Source organism: Cricetulus griseus, chromosome 4 (assembly GCF_003668045.3).
Source record: "Cricetulus griseus strain 17A/GY chromosome 4, alternate assembly CriGri-PICRH-1.0, whole genome shotgun sequence".
Classification (NCBI taxonomy): domain Eukaryota; kingdom Metazoa; phylum Chordata; class Mammalia; order Rodentia; family Cricetidae; genus Cricetulus; species Cricetulus griseus.
This window is the reverse complement of record NC_048597.1, coordinates 93,309,447-93,321,686: the sequence shown is the minus strand read 5'-3', so window position 1 is coordinate 93,321,686 and position 12,240 is coordinate 93,309,447.

Genomic DNA, 12,240 nt, shown 5'->3' with positions numbered 1-12,240 from the left:
GAATCCCTCTAATCCTTTCAAACAGCAATGCTCCCTAAGCCTATTGGGGGAGGGTATAGAATAGTGACTAAGATACTATCTTTCTCAAAAAACTCACTGTTGGGGAAGTGACCTGGCTCCCTCCCTCCCTCCCTCCCTCCCTCCCTTCCTTCCTTCCTTCCTTCCTTCCTCTCTTCTCCCATCTGTGCCCTTAAGGTGTGTCATGAAGTATCAGCAAAGCCCTCGCCAGATGTTGGTACCTGGACTCTGCACTTCTCAGCCACTAAAACTGTGAGAAAGGAATGTCTGTTTATCATAGACTTCCAGCCTGTGTCCTCTCAGTGCACTGTGCTCTAGAGCCTTGGCCAGGTCAGAGGAGGGAAGGGAAGAGCTCCCTGGCTCCTGCCTTCTCTGCATCCTGTAACCCCTTACCTGCTCCTTCTTTCCACAAAGCAGATGGGACCCCTGCTGACCCAGGGGCTGGGGGTCCCACACAGAGGTATAGGGCTGAGCCAGGGCAGGGAGAGGCATGGACTTGATGGCCAATGCCCCAGACCTGGAGTGCGGCAAGTGGACAGGAGTCCTTCCTGGAGGGCCTGCTCCACTGTGTGTCCAAGACACAGGCCCAGGACCCTCATGTATCTTTTCTTCCCTATGGCTCTGCAGGACCCCCTGTTCCAGTTACCTGGACTCCTGACTGTGACAGCTGTCTGTGACCAGATGCAGGGCAGACTCCACATACCTGAGCCACTTATAGTTCCTGCTTTCCCAGGCTGGTGGGTGTTGGTTTCAGCTAGATTGAAGCCACCCAAAACAGCAGGTAGAAAGTCAAGGGATGTCCTCCCTCCTCGGCAGAGCCAGTGCCAGGGCTCCTGCCTGCCTGGGTTGGCAAGGCTCACTGTGGCAGATGACATTTACGGACTTCAGTGCTCAGAAGCTAACAGTTAGGCCAGGAGAAAGAAGTCCAAATGGGGGCCCACATGCTCATCCGGGCCCATCCTACCAGGTCACGTAGCCTAGGGCAAACCCTCCTGATTTAGCGTGGAGTGCACTTCTTGGGTATTGAATGGATTTCTGCAGTGAGAAAGCATTAATGGGTCTTGTTACCAGGACAGGAACCCCACCTATGTCCTGTTCTTACTCAAAAGACAGAACTCGGAAGGAGACTTCAGAAGTCCAGTCTACTCCATGTAAGAAAACAGTGCTGCCCTTGGTGACCCCGGCGGCTGGCATTCACATCCCCTGTGACCTCTCCCACCAAGGGGTTCCAGAACAAGGCACAGGGCTCTTGCTTACACTGTGTTCCTGCATAAAATTGGCAGGGGTTGGGGCTCTGTGTCCCAATGGGGACACAGATTCAGGTCACCCTAAATTCCATGTTCTAGTGTAGTAGTGGCTGAAGGGTTTTTTTGTTTGTTTGGTTTTTGAGACAGGGTTTCCCTGCCTCAAACACAGATTTCCGCCTGCCTCTGCCTCCTGAGTGCTGGGATTAAAGGCGTGCACCACCACCACCACTAGTGTAGTAATGGGTGAAGTTTTTATAGTAACAAACCAAAGAAATGAGTAATTTAAGGCACTTTTCAAATACATTGGTAGAAGTATTAGGCAGTTAGAATGAAGTAGGCAAGATGGTTACAGGCCTCAGGTGCATCTCACTGAACTCAGCCTTTGGTTGGTGGAAGGTAGCAGTCTATTATATTCCAAAAGGTTTCACTTGTTAGTCACGAGGACATTAGGTCAGACACAGAGGTAGAGAGGATTTTTTTTTTTTAAGATTTTATTTATTATGTATACAGTGTTCTGCCTGCATATATGCCTGCACACCAGAAGAGGGCACCAGATCTCATTATAGATGGTTGTGAGCCATCATGTGGTTGCTGGGATTGAACTCAGGGTGTCTGGAAGAGCAGTCAGTGCTCTTAACCTGAGAGCCATCTCTTTAGACCCAACAGGAATTCTTGGGCTGATAGCCTGGACCTGCACCAGTCCAGCCTCTCCACAGTCACTGAAAGGCAAGGTGCAGTTTTTTCCAGGAACTCTTGTCCACATTTAGAACCCTTAACAGCTCCCTGTGTCCTCTCACCTGGCAGATTCTCCGAGGCCTGGCCTTGGCTTCTGTCTTCAACCTCACACTCTCTGCATCTTGAGGTCTGCTGGGTCCTCTGTCTGTGTGTCTTTCCTCACTGCCTCTCAGGCTTTTCCTGTTCTGTTCCCAAGCTGTTCTCCCTTCTCCTCCCTACCCTCCCCTCCCCTCCCCTTCCCTGCCCACCCCACTCCACCCTGCCCCCATGCAATGATTAGGGCTTTGTTCTGAGGCCTATCAGCAGAACACAGCTACTCACACACCCTTGATTGAAGAATACCCTCCCTCTCTGATCAGTAGTGAAGTCTGGGAGGGGCTTACATGGTGGGGTATGGGGAGGGAGGAAGGGGACATTAGCCTAGCTGGACAGATCAACAGAATCAACCCTGGAGATCAATGGGATAACAGATGTCCCAGCCTGCTCAATCCCACACTCCCTCTTTGCATCCTTTATACACCAACCCTTCACAATGGAGCCAAATTAACCCCTTTCTCCCCGTTGCTTTTAGTCATGGAGTTTATCAAAGTGATAGAAAGCCAATTAGGACACCGTCCTTAGGGACCGTCACCCACTCTGGTCATGTTCCTCCTCCAAAGGAAGGTGTCCCCTGACTTGTCTTGCCAGCACTCTTAGAATACCTCTTCTGCCATAAAAGAATGAACTTCTAGACCTAGGCCCCATTTTTGCTCACTATTGTATTGTTCACAGTCAGGGACACAGTAGGTGTTTAATAAATGTTTCCTGAAAGCACAAACACATACATGCCAGTTGGCTTTATGCTTGTGTTTGATGGCTGAAGGTTGTGTAGTTGCTCCATCCTTCCTACCAGCCCCTGTCCTCCTGTTATCTTTCACAGTCCCTCTGGAGTGTGGCTTGGTCACATCCTTCTCCCAAAGGCCACATTACTGTGACAAGGTCTGCTCTGAGTCCTGGTGAGAGTTTCGGCCCTTGGCTGCTTCAGACCTTGGCAAACCAACTCAGCCCTCCCCACCTACTGGAGCCATTTTCCTCTCCTTGGTGACATTATTAGTCAGTGTTACATGTCTACAATAAAACACTTGAGGCAACTGACTTATACAGAAAAAGGTTCATTTGGCTCATGGTTTTGGAGGCTCAAGGGTGTGGTGTTTGTCTGGGGCTCTGCTCTGGGGACAGCAGCAGATCTGATGGCAAGGAGCATGTCTTCCATGAATGGCCACATCATGAACCAGGAAGCAGAAAGAAGGAACCATCAGAGCCCCAGTCTCCTTCGGAGCTGGGTCTCACTGACTGAAGGTCCTGGTGTTAGGCTCCACTAGTCAGGGTCCTCCACACCTTCAGGCCCCATCACCCTGGAGAGAGAGCTTGTACCTGTGGGCCTCTGGTGGACATACGCTGGTGCCCAAACTATAGCAGTGCCTGACAGGTGGGAGGGGTTTGGCTGAGTTGAGGGACTGGGTGTGACATATGGAGGGCAGACTTGATGGTGGGAGCAGAGGGCTTAAGCAGGGAGCAGGAAGGGGACAGAGCTGATTAAAAGGGTGGGGTGGGTCAGCTATGGAGGCTGCTCCCACGCTGGCACAATGCTGAAGTCATAACACATTCTTAAAGGGACTGATCCCAGGGTCACAATAACCTTAGGGTTACTGTGGCTAAGGGTCCAGGTTCTGGATTCAGACAGCCAGAACTTGGACCAGAACTCCCCCTGACTGAAAGAACTTTCCAAACTTTAACCTTGGTGCCCTCCTTTGTCCTCAGAGGAAGGGCAGTGCAGTCAGGCCCCACTCCCTGGGCTTCTTGTGGGAACTTGGAATTGGTACCAGAGAACGATCTAGAATCAGGCCAGCCACACAGGCCTTGCCCATTAGATATTATCTATTGTTTGTTTCTAACTTGTGCTTCTAGCTTCCCATCATCGCTATTAAAATTTTATTCATTATTGGTGCAATGGAGTTGGTAAACGGCTCAGTGGGTAAAGGCAGCTGCCATCAAGCCTGAGTTTGATCTCTGGGACTCACATGGTGGAATGAGAGAACTGACTCCCTCTGACCTTCATACGAGCATGAGTGCGTGTGCACGCATTCGCATACACACACACACACACACAATTTTGAAAAGAGATTAGAACAGTTGAGAGTTGAGCTTCTCACACTATCACTGTGTCAAGTATCCCCAGGCGGTGTTTCGGAGAGCTTGGTCTGTTCGTCTCTGTGTCACCACACAATGCTCTGTAGTAGGTTGCCCGAGAGAAGGCAAGAGAAAGCAGCCATCATGTTCCCATTGAAGAAGGGATACAAGGAGAGGAAAAGGAATACAGTGTGGGCCTCTCTCTGTCTGTCTCTGTCTCTCTCCCTCTCCCTCTCTCCCTTTCTTCTCCCCTCGCCTCTCTCTCTCTGTATCCCCTAGGTCAGAGGAGGATGGTGTCCTGCTCTGTCAATTTCTGCCTTATTCTCTTGAAACAGGGCCTCATTGAGCCCACCTTGACATTTATTGGCTGGCTGGCTGGTCAGTGGCTCCAGCAGCCCTCTTGTCTTCACTCTACACAGGGCTGGGGTTGTGGCTAGCACAAAGGGACACTCACCTTTTTAAAAAATGGTGGTGAAAGCTGGGCGTTGATGGTGCATACCTTTAATCCCAGAACTTGAGAGGCAGAGGCAGGTGGATCTCTGTGAGTTCAAGGCCAGCCTGGTCTACAGAGTGAGTTCCAGGACAGCCTCCAAAGCAATACAGAGAAACCTTGTCTCAAAAAACAAAACAAAACAAAACAAAAAATGGTGGTGAGGATGGAACCTAGGGCCTTGCTAGGGGAATGATCTACTACTGAACTCTATCCCCAGCAATTGTGAGGTGCTATTTCCTGGGGAAACATGAACAAATGTCCATTCACCCCAGATAGGGAGCTCCTAGCAGAGAGGAATGTGGGAGAGGGGTTACTTACAGGAGCAGAAATTACTCAAAGGCAGCTGCAGCACCAAAGCCCACCCCAGAGCAGGTGTCGGCTCACAAAGCTGGGAAACTGGAGCACACTGTGTACGTAGTCTGCAGGCAGCTCAGTAGTTTCAAAATTTCTGTTCCAGGCATCTCTCTTGGCAGATCTTATAGCCATGTATACTTATGTACACTTAGCACACCTGGTTAGTTCTGGGGACCCAAAGCCTGGAGTTGTTAACTCTCTGAACTTAGCTTCCTTGAAAGATGGGCTGTCTCACTTCCCTGTAGGACATGCTATATGTGTGTAGAACATACCTTGTAGGACATGCCCTATAGGACATGCTGTCTGTGTACATGTTTAGGACCTGCCATGTCTGAAGGTGTTTTCCTCCAACATGGAAGGTTTCACTCTCAAAGGAAATTGCTGCACCATGGCCAGCTTTTTTTTCTTTCTTTCTTAACTCCTTACTTTGTGATCTTGCCTTGTTAAATTGTCCAGACTGACCTGTGAGCTTCAGCTCACTCTGTAACCCAGGCTGGCCTTGAACTCACAGGCTGCCTCTGCCTCCTGATTGGTGGGATTAAAGGTGTGCACTGCCACATTTGGCCCTTTGCCTTTAACAGTTTTGAAAGATTTACAGTATGTTATGTGTATATATATGTAATATCTACAGAGGCCTGAAGAGGGCATCTGACCTCCCCCCAGGACTGGAGTTCTAGGCAGTTGTGAGATGTCATGTGTGTGCTGGGTCCTCTCAGGATCAGCCAGTGCGTGTAACCGCTGAGTCTCTCAAGCCCCTTCACCTGTTAAACATATTTTGAAAGATGTATTTATTTTTATTTGTGTGAGCATTTGTCTGCGTGCATGTATGGTGTGAAGTGTGTGAGTCTGGTGCCCATAGGGGCCAGGAAAGGGCATTGAATCCTTTGTAACTGAAGATATGGACAATGGCGAACCACCACATGGGTGCTAGCAATGGGATGCAGGTCCTCTGCAGGAAGGCCAAATGCTCTTAGCCACTGAGCCATTTCTTCAGTGTCCACCTTACTTTGTTTTCTGTTTTTGTTTTTTGTTTCCAGCCAGTAAGGTGTTGCTTGCTATCTGTCCTTTTGTGTGTGGTCTGGGAATCCACATGTTTCTACAGCAAGACCTTTACCTATGGAGCTGTAGGTAGCCCTGACTGTTGAAGGCTTAGCAAGAGGGACGCTGCTTGTGATGCCCTGAGGCATCATCTTTCCCTGAGAAGGTGAATAAAGTTCCTTTCCACCTCAAAACCAGGCCCATCGCCCACTGTGTCTCCTTGGCCTTTGCAAGACTACCTGGAAAAACATGAGATTGCTACAATCAGCTGATAGAGGGTGTGGCAGTTGGCCGATGTGGCCATAAGGAATATTTATGGGGCTGTCGCATGGTACCCTCCAGATTTTCTGGTCCCAAGGTGAAGAACCAATTTTGTACCAGCCATTAATCTTGCAAACAATTACTCAGAACTGGTCAAAGCTCCAGGATGGGGCTGTGATCTGAGGTTCTGTCTGTGCTGATGAGGCTCCTGCAGCTGACTCCCCCATTGGCAGCAGTGTTGCCATCTGGGATACCAAGGGGGAGGAAACTGAGGCAGTGGGGCTGGGGAAGGCAGGCTGGGGAGGCCCTAGAATGGTCTGAAGACCCAGTGGTCCAGGTTGAGAAAGGATGCAATGCAATGCACAGGCTTTGGGTTTCCCCTGCCAGAAGGGAGGCCCTGCCCTCTTTGAGTCAGATGGAGATCCAGTTAATGCCCAGAGTTGAGGTCATTGGGATGGTTAAGATACTCTGCTCAGTCACCTCTACCTCCCACAGAGCCATTTCTGGGCAGGGGTGTGGGAAGACTGGATTGCAGGCGGAGATTCTTTCCTGCTAGCCTGGTCCCACAGCTGCCTCAATCCCAAATAATTACACAGGCGCTGTATTAATTATGGAACTGTTGGCCGATGATTAGGGCTTCTTATTGGCTAGCTCTGTCTTAATTATTTAACCCATTTCTATTAATTTATGTATTTCCACGTGGTCTTGGCTTACTGGAGAATGCCTGGTATGTCCTCTCTTCCTGGGCTCCATATGGTGTCTCCTGTCTGCCTACACTTCCCAGAACTCTCCTTGTCTCCTCATCCCACCTATCTCCCTGCCTCATTGGCTGAACAGTGTTTTATTCATTAACCAATAAGAGATACATTATACAGAAGGACAACCCCCATTACTGGACCCTACAGGGACTCTTTCCTATAAACTGGGTTCTATCTGCTATAGGATATCATGTGCACACTAAGGCATACATGTCTGCTCACCAAGTCATATATGTGTTACCACCCCCCCCCAACATACCTAGTTGTTGCCTGGCACACTCATTGACAAAGTGTGGGAGAACAGGCCTTTTTGGGTGGAAGAGGAAAAAAAAGACTTGCTCGAGACCTGGGTAGGGGAGCCTTCCACTGGCTCCTGGAGTGGGACTGACAGGTGACAATGGCAGGAAGGTTCTGATGACTTGTTAACAGCCGTGGATCCTCCATTCATGCTGTCTGCTCAGTGCCTCTTCCATCACAGGTCCTATCCAAATCCTGGGGTGTAGCCAAAAGTTTCTGTTCCGCCTTTTTTTAAAAAAATTATTAAACTGTTAGGCTGGTGGTTTAGGCTTCTCATTGGCTAGGTCTCTCCTAATTATTAACCCATTTCTATTAATCTATATATTGCCTCGAAGCGGTGGCTTTCCCATAATTCAGCATGTTACCCCTTCAGCAGCATGGCGTCTCTTTGCAGCCTCTCTCCTCATCCTCTCCTCAGCATTCTCCTCATCTGGTATCCCACCTATGTAGGGGAAGCTATAGCCATGCCTACATAGGGGCTGGCTACAGGTGTTTGCCAGGGCGTGGTCAGGGTGACATTGTGTGACTGCGTTTTCTCTTTCGGGCTTGCGTACAGACTGCTGCCACGCCGGCTGGCTAGGTCGCTCTGTAAGGTTTTTCCCTATTAAATACCCTTATATTTCTACCTGACTCCGTATTGGTAATTTCCCACTATACACCTATACTTCCTGCCTGGCTACTGGCCAATCAGTGTTTTATTCATCAACCAATAAGAGGAACATATATATAGAAGGACATCTCCCATCACCAGGGTCTTCTCCAGAGCCCACCCAGGCAACCCCATATCCATCTGCCTAGTCACTCACTCATACACTACTGATTCATCTTCCATGCACTCATCTGCCTATGCCCCTACTCACCCACCCATGACCCATTCACCTGCCCCACACCCACTCACTCACCTGTCCATCCACTCCCTACTCTCTACCCCCACCCCATCTACCAAGTCATTTACCTGCTCTTCCCGCCAATTACTTACATGCTCTCTGGCTCACTCACTCACTCACTCACTCACTCACTCACTCACTCTCACTCTCACCTACCCTTTCATCTACCTGTGGACCCACCCACCCATTCTCCTTGCCTGGCTACTTAGCTGCCCACCTGGATCATTTACTCATCCACTCACTCACTCACCTACCCAACCATACATCTGCTCACACAGTCACCTGCCCACCGGCCCACGCTTTGTTCTATAACCTACCCATGCACCCACTCCTATGTCAATTCACTTACCTGTATACCCACTCACTCACCTGAACAACTGAGCAGCCAGTCAGAGAAACCGCTGAATATTTAATCATCCAGATAGCCAATCAATCAGCAGACTGATTATCCAACCAGTCAAACTGCCCAGCCAACCACCTGAATAGCCAATGGATTAATAAACCAGCCAATCTACCTTCATAAGTCATCTAAGCAGCCAGCTAGCTTCCTAGGCAGCAGAGCCATCATTTTTTTCTTCTGTTGTTAAAGAGAGACCCATAACCAGATAGGGCCTTGGCCCAGGGCCAGGCCATCTGCTGGCAGGGGCCTTGATGTGGCGTCATTTCTCTATTATCTTTCTACAGAATTCTGGGCCAGGTGAGTTCCTTTCTGGGCCTGTTTCTCCAGGTGACTGGGGCAGTGGTTTATAACATGGATTCTTAGGGGGTTCTGGGAGTGTTTTGGGAGTTGAGAGCAGACACTGAGTGTTGCTGGAAGTTCTTCCAGCCAGGTCCCACTGCCGCTTAACCCCAAATAAACACATGGATGCTATATTAGTTTTAAAACTGTTGGCCAATAGCTAGAGCTTCTTATTGGATACTTCTCTCTTAATTATTAGCCCATAACTATGAATCTATGTATTTCTACATGACCTTATCTTACCAGAGAATGCCTGGCACTTCCTGTCTTCCCAGTCTCTATATGGGGTCCCTTCTAGGTCTCTCTCTGCCTACCTTTCCCAGAATTCTCATCTCCTAGCCCCGCCTATCTCCCTGCCTCTATTGGCCAAACAGTGATTTATTCATCAACCAATAAGAGAAACATATATACAGAAGAACAACTTCCATCAATTGAGTGTGGGCTGGGGTTTTCACTGTTTCTCTTTCATCTGTATTGTTTCTGTGTTGGTATTTTGAGAGAGAATTGGTTAGGGAATATTTCCATGCCTTCGTTTAAGAACCATGAGGCTAAGTTGGAGGTGTAGCTCAGTGGGTAGAGTGCTTCCCCAGAAGGGGTGAAGCTCTGGTTTTGCATAATCAGGTGTGATGGTTCACATCTGGAATCCCAGCATTTGGAGTTCAAGGTCACCCTCTGCTACATGTGGAGTTCAAGTTCAAGGGCCAGTCTGGGTTACACGACAACACAAAAGCAAAAACACGACAAAGCTTGTTAAGATCGGCTTATGGTTATGGTTTGGATGCAAAATGTCTACAGGGTCATGCATGCATTTGAACACTTGGTCCCCAGCCGATGACACTGTTTGGGAGGCTGTGGAACTTTTGGGAGCTGCTGCCTGGCTGGTAGGAGTTGGTCACTGGAGTGGGCATTGAAGGGGAATTCCATTTGAGTCATCTTCTTTCTTTCTTTCTTTCTTTGATGGACCAACCACCTGGTGCTCAGGCCACCTTGGACTGAGCCCCTCCTGCTATCATGCCACCATGACTGTCCAAAATCCCCTGAGACCATGAGCTGAAATGAACTCTCCCTCTCATGAGTTGTTTCTGTCAGACATTTGGTCACAGTGACCAGAAAGATAATGGGGGCAGCTTCCCTCTCAGCTGTGGTGGTCATGGCTATCCCTGTGTATGCGTATGTGTGTGTATGGGGGGGATTGGGGGATGGGGTGGGTGGGGTGGGGACATGTAAGACCTGGAGTTTCTGGCGAGCATAAAGTAATGGGGCTCAGCAGTGATGTTTATGTCTTGCTGGGACACAGGGCCACTGTGTCCTGAAGCAGAGTGTGGGAATACTTGTTCTCAAAGGCCCCTGGGACTGCTGTGTCTGGGATGTCTCAAGAAAGGCAAGCCCAGTTGTATTTCATTGCTGGCTTCCAGGCAGAGCCTACAGCTTGCTCCTTGGAGGCAGGCCTGGCTGGAGCCTCCAACCAGCCCTTGGCAGGTCACTGGATGTGCTTGGACACGGCACCTACCAGGCGCTGCTTGTGAGGGATCGTCCAGCTGGGCCTGCCTAACTGCCTGTTTCCTGGAATCTCAGGACAGAAGCAGAACCTGGGCATACACAGGAAGACAGTGTGAGTCACACATTTGCTGCCGCTCAGCACACATCAGGCCTGGGTGGGGCACATGCCTGGGACTTCCTCTGCAGTTCCTAAGCCTGGTGGTTGCATAGCCAACAGGACACAGGGGTCACCACGTGGGAGGGAAAGCAGTGTTGGAGTCATGCACTGCTGGCCTTACCTTCTTCTCTGTGAGCCTCCGTCTCCTGTGGTGAGAGCTACCCGATGGTCTCTCTTGGTACATGGGAAGCTTCCAGGAGGAAACCTCTTTGAATCCCCACTTTACAATGGAGAAAGGGGCCGAAAAGGGAGTTGTTAAAGGTGTTGGCATTATAATCCAGGTCTTCAAGCCAATATTTGCTTATTTTTTAATTCTGTGGACTTGTTGTGGGCACCCTCCCACCCCTGCCCCAAGGTCTGATTCTTCCCAAGTCTCTGGGCCCCTCTCAGCTCACTTTCCCCACCTGGCAGGAGTGGGGTTTCACTCTCACCCAAGGTACATTAAACATCTTACAGCCAGCCTGCCCACTGATGTGAGCAGCCATCATTTATTCCAAGTGTCTCTGGGAGTTTCTGATTTATTGGCGATGGGTCAGCATGTTCTTTAGGCAGCTGACGGTTGTGCTATTACATTTCCAGAGATTAAGAATGGGGAGACAAACTTAGTGCTTCCACAGATCATGGAAGAGGATTTCCAGAGAGGGGTCTGGGAGCACATTCACACTCACCTGGCAATAAGCGAGTCCACACCTTGGGCTCTTGTGACGGTTACTGTGTGAGTTCCTACAGTAACCTGGAGAGGAACTCCGCTCCCAGAGGAGAGACTGCTAGGGGTGTCCCCATGCTAGAAAGACCAATGGGTTGGGGCTGTTGAAATGGCTTAGTAGGTAAAGGTGCTTACTTCCAAGCCTGATTACCTGAGATCCATGTCCCAGCCTACATGGTAAAAGAGAGAGCTGTTTCTTGCAAGCTGTCCTCTGACCTCCACATGCACGCCATGACATGCTTTATGTGTGCATACATACACACATGATAAGTAGATAAGAGAAGCATTTAGGGAACAATGGTTGGATGGGAGACTTGGATTGGAGACTAGTAGAAGGTGAATTCTTTGGAATCAGGCAGCCCTGACTGACCTATTGAGAAACTGAAGGTCAGACTGGGTAAAAACAAAACCTAATGGTGGGAGGTTGGACGTGCAGCCGTGCAGCTCTCCTTGAAGAGTAACACCAGGGACATCACCATACCCAGTCACAAGTCATACTTCAGAGTCATAGTAATAAAAACAGCATGGCACTGACACCCAAGGAGACATGCAGCTCAACAGAACAGAATAGACGATCCAAATTTAACTCCATGCAATTCCGGGCACCTGGACTTTTAAAGACACACTGGAGAAAAAAAAATAGCTCCTTCAACAAAGGACATCGAGAAACTAGATGCCTACACACACAAGAACAGATTCAGATCTTTATCTTTCACCCCCCACAAAAAATCAACTGAGAAAGCATCCAAGACCTCACCATAAAGCTGGAAACTCTGAAACCACTGGAGGATGTGGCGAGTGTTCCCACACAGGCCTTGCTAAGATCTGCCACTAAAGGATTCCAGTAGTCCAAGAAATAAGGCCAACAGTTGACAAACGGG